This window comes from Mus caroli, chromosome 10, assembly GCF_900094665.2.
Source record: "Mus caroli chromosome 10, CAROLI_EIJ_v1.1, whole genome shotgun sequence".
NCBI classification, from domain to species: Eukaryota; Metazoa; Chordata; class Mammalia; order Rodentia; family Muridae; genus Mus; species Mus caroli.
The window spans coordinates 66,089,446-66,095,075 of NC_034579.1; positions in this window are offsets into that span (position 1 = coordinate 66,089,446).

Genomic DNA, 5,630 nt, shown 5'->3' on the forward strand with positions numbered 1-5,630 from the left:
GAATGGGTGGGTAAGGAAATGGGGGAGGGGGCAGGGTATGGGGGACTTTTGGGATAGCATTGGAAATGTAATTGAGGAAAATACGTAATAAAATATATTAAAAAAAAAGAAAGGCACCAGAGCAACAGGGGCGGTGTATTTGGGTGGACATCTAGTATACTGATCAACGTGGATGGGATGAAGTGTGAACTCTCTTTCAGAGGTGAGGAAACAAGCTATATCTCAGTACTTGCTGGTGGGAAGAGGATCTCTTCCAGTTACTCCTTTGGCTGTGGTAATTGAGCATGCCTCCCACCCCAATGAGCAGGCCTCCTGGGTCCTCCCAGCAGAGGGTATGCAGGGTAAGAAGCAGGTTTGGGAAGGTGCCAATATAATTACTTCATCTTTGAACACACTACAATTAAGATCCCCTGAGATCTCTCAAAAATCTAGGCAAGTGGAGAACTGGAATACTTTGAGTTCAGGAGAGGCACCTGTAGACTCATGGTTAAACACATTCAAGGTGAGACGAAACACATTGAATAGTGGAAATGGTATTGTTTTGTGATCATTAGCGGAAGTTCCTGCTCATTTATGTTCTCTTCATTGGCGAGCCCATCAGAAATCTTGCTGCAGCTTAAGGAAATGTTTTTCTACTGAGAAAATATCAGCACTTCATAAAAAGCTGGCTGTGTATCATAGCCTCCAATGTGATTGAGGTGTTTGCGAGACAGGCTCAAAAATGCGTCCCTTCAATTGGTCTGTCACTTGCACCTGCTTTCCCTCTCCTGGAGCTTGCTTGCTGTGGGAATCATAAGTGGGAAACCTGGTGAGAAGTGCTTGGTGGGAGGGCTGTGGTGGGGAGCTTCTGGTGGAAAGCATGCATTGCAAGGCTTGCTGTGGGAAGTTCGCAGTGGCAAGCATGCATTGGGAAGCATATGATGAAAAGCATGTGCTGAGAAGCAATTGCCTTGGCAGAAGTAAGAGTACTGTTTGCCTTTCAAAAGCCTCAGGACTTTCTTGGGGTACAAATCACACAACAAACCACCATGCAGGTGTGGCAGTCTCTCTCTACCTGGCTGGACAGGAAGCTCGAAACACACCTGTGCATTATTCTATGTATATTTTCATTCTAGAATCATTCAGATTGAGGGCCACAAATGGAGGCTTACCATTTATCTCTTATTTATCCAGATACCCCAACAATAGCCTTGGTTTCATTTTCTCCACTTGGTAGACTAATATCCCATTGCAGTGAGTGCTATAATGATGTAAAACTTAAGCCTTCACTTTCTCTTACTTGTAGCTAAAATATTAATTTTGACCTGGATTCTGGCAGTCTCCATTAATAGAAGTGGTCTTGAGAAAGACAGGGACACTCATGTCTCTTGCACCTTTACTGAGTCTCTTGGGACCGATTATGAAACCTATTATGTATGGCTCAACTCTGGGACAATTGCCAAAGACCTCATGCCCAGTATTGTGAGTGGAAAGTCAGCGTGGTATCTTGACCTTGCAGATAAACCTTCAGTAATCATTGCTAAGGAAAAGGGCAACAAGGCAGGGAGTGGTGGTGGTGGTGGTGGTGGTGGTGGTGGTGGTGGTGGTGGTGGTGGTGGTGGTGGTAGGTTCCAGAGAAGTTGGTCACATTGCAAACTGTTAGACCCAATGGTATATAGTCAGATAACACTGACTATTCTGACAGAAGAGGGGGAAACTACCATTATTTTACTTCTAAATAAGATGTTTGAAACTTAGTGTTGACAGACTTGGAATATAAAGACAGAAGGATCATGGTCATCCTCAGCTACATAAACCATGGGAAGCAAACTTGGCTACATGAGATCTTATCTCAAACAACAAGGATGAGATGGTTGCAGTTAGATGTGTTCTTTTGCTATGACCACCATACGGAACACATCTGGATGGGTAGATTCAATGATAGGAATGCATTTTCTTACAATTTTAGTGCCTGGATGCTCTAGTCTTTTCCTCATAGGGACTCTTCTCGTTATCACTAGTTACTATCCCACTTGTTATGTAGCAAGACTTAACCCAACAGTCCAATTGTATTGAAGTCCATCCATGGAACAGTTCTCAAGGACTATCTGCAAATAAAATCATGTCCATAATATTTTACATGGATGCAATGTAGTTTCTAATAATTGTCACAGCTGGTGTGCCCACAACCAGTGGAAGGGGAGCCTTTCTTTTCCATCAAAAGAAGACAGCCATAGTAGAACCTGGAAAACTGAATGTTCCTGCAAGGTGCATGCATGAAAGTATTTGCTATTGACATGCTTGTTTTACAAATGTGATCCTGGGAAACATATAGAATGTTTCTTGTAAATATTCTGTAATCTTTAAGCAAAGATGATTTTATTCTTGTAAAAGAGTGTGGGTGACACAGAGGTCACAGAATGAGAAATGCTGAGGTAACAGCAGGAGTCAAGAGGACTGAAGAGAGACAGCCCATCCACATTACAATAATTACTTGAACTTGACCTGTAAGAACATTTTCACTTTCCCACTGTGGACAGTGGCTTATTACTTTCTAATAGAGACTAGGCAGGGGATTCTGGGGTTCTGAGAGAGTAGTGATAGATATAATAATATACATTGTATAAATGTATGGAAGTTTCAAAGAAAAATAGTATTAAAAGCAAATAGAATACTTGTATTTTATAAGGATGTGTGTGTGTGTGTGTGTGCATGTGTATCTTTATAGAATAGGTAATTTGATAAGCGCATGGATTTTAGTTATTATCTTAAAACTTACTGTTCAGACAGAAAGCAATGTGCCATACAAATATCAGACCTTAAGTTAAACACTAACATTTATTTTTTCCCTGACTTTGATAGACTCTACTAGATTATCTAACATTAGTAAAATTTAAAAGGGGACACACACACATACACACACACACACACACACACACACACACACACACACACACACGTACACACCCAGTCCCAGCCCCAGCTCTCCAGTCACTGTTGGCTCTTTCTAGTACTCAGCGTTATTGAGGAAGGAATGCATAGGAGTTATGAAAATGCATGGTGTTTCACAGGCGTGGTATCGGCATTAGGATGATTATTTTCTTTTGTAAGAATAAGTTCCTTTTGCCTATTATACTTTCTTTTCAGATTAAGCAAAATGATTCTTGTTTTATGTTCTGTCCTATAGATTTTTATTGCCAATGTTAAAGGCAGAAAAGTCTGTCTAGATTTATGGCATGCATATTTCTGGGAGTTGCTGTACAATGATATTGAATTATTTGATCTGTCTAATGGGGCTCATCTTAAAAAGCACATTGCATAAAATATCAAGCCACATAATTGTTTACATATTTATATTTTCTGAAAGAAACCTTCAGTGTTTTGGAAGAGAGGTAACATTCTAGAAGCTTTAGAATTATACTACGGGAAATTCTTCATAATGATGCCTCTATTACATCAAATGATTGCAGGTAACAATCACACACTGGTCTTAATTCCAATATATTTCCCAAGAACTGTATATATGTTAGTCTTTTCCAGATTCTTAACAGATAACCATAGCAGCTATCACCTCAGGAGAAATATGCCATCTCACTAGATCACCTCGCTTTTTTTCTCTCATTAGTTTGGTGTTACCTGATAGTGTGAGCAGAATAATCAGCATAGAGCCCAACACACTGAACATATAGAGAACATTTAAGTTATCTACATTTTGCTAATGAGGCGACACATTCCAACTCTGTAACGGTCTTGTCTGGTTCCAAAAACTGCTATAACTTTTTTCTATTGCTGTTATAAATTGTAATATTATTGCTAGATATTTGGGTAGGAGTAGATGACAAATACACATGCTTTAATAGACTTTTAATACACTTGTAAAACTGTAGAGAATAAAGTCTTTCACAATATCCTAATTTTGCTTTTTAGTGTTTTATGTTAAAATTTGATTGAAGTGCCTTCTATACACCAAACAAAATGCCAAGGCATGATTGTGTGATTTTTTTTTTGTAAATAGTCTACTCTTATGATTCATTGTCATATGGGAGTTATGGACAAAACTTTGGCAGACATCAAGCTGGTGACCCACTCTGAATGTGGGGCATGAAGTGATACACTTTGTAAGTGACTGGCTTGATAGGCTAGCAGAATTCTTCTGTCCTTGTCCCCTCATAGCAACACCATAGCATCTTTATTACATACCAGTATATCTCATCTCTTGTGTGGCTGCTGAGCTGTCCTTCACTGTATTGCAGTGATTACATTATTCATATCCCACCTCTGTGTGTATGTTGTGCATGTCTGGCTGTGTAGTACGTGTATGTATGTGTGTGTGACTCTCTCCCTACCTCCCTCTTTTTCCTACTTTCCCATTGTATGAGCAAAGTAAGCCTCCTCTTCTAGAATGTGGAAAATCAGATGTTCTAGATATGTGCTGAAGGTCTCTTCTAGAAGCCAGTTTCTTCTGACTGACAGCCCTCTGTGAAAGATGAAATCTCCCTCCCAGACAGGATGATTTCCTAGCTAAGTCCAACCAGAATTGAATTTATGATTTAAAGAATATTGGGTTGAAAATAGTTATTTTTAAATCTAGTGCTGAAGAGGCAATGTCAAATTAAATCTAACCAACCAGGTTAGCATGCGGCAGTTTATGAAAGGCTTTACAGATAGATGGGGCTCAGATGTGGATGATATGCCCTTCAAGGGAAGAATGGCTGAAAGATCCTGATGCAGAGAAGGAGGCCTGTGATAAAGACGTGTTAAAGACACGTCTGACTTTTGCTGTACATTTCAGAAACTAGAAGTGACCATTTAGATGAAATATTTAGAATGTGGAGCTAGATTTCAGGATATACAAAAACCATTACACAGCTTTTGCTGCTTAAGAACAGAAAGGGCTTTTATCTCAAAGAAGAAGGAGAAAATAATCAGTTAAATTAACAAGAGCAGTTCTAAACTTGGTTTATGTTTCACAAAAATCTAGTATGGAAAAGAATATATGGATTGACCATTACAGTATCCCAGAAAACAGATAAATAATCTGCCATATTTCCCTCTTGGTTCCTTAAGTTTGTCTGTTCCAATGAACTCTGTCAGCATCTTTGCTATCTCTGTGTAGCATACCATTTTGTGTTGCTCATAAAATTTGTCTCCATGTCTGTTTTCATAGGTATCAGAAGATGGGCATAGTAACATCTGTAATTCTAACATTTGGGACATAGTGACAGGATATCAGGATCTACAAGCCAGCCTCCCAAACACAGTACGTTCAAAACTGAGAAACTCCTATAATAATCATGGCATATTCATGTTTGGAGGTCAGAGTACAACTTGCAAGAATCAGTTGTTATGGATTTGGTCTAGTGCTTGAATTATGTTAATTGGGTCCCCCAAATTACATGGGAACCCACATTCTGCGCATAAGATGCTGCGTCCCTGCCTCGAATTGGTTTTGATTGGGTAAAGTTGCTGGCGGGAATGGCTGGGCTGGGAGATAGAGGTGGGACTTCAGAATTCCTGGGTAGGGGACCTGTGGAAGGATCAAGATGAGAGAGAGCCAGGGAAAGGAGTAAAGACCAGGCCTGAGATGTGCGCAAGAGTAAACATAGCAATCGTGTTAAGAGTTGGGTATCATGGCCCAGGAGGGCTGCAGG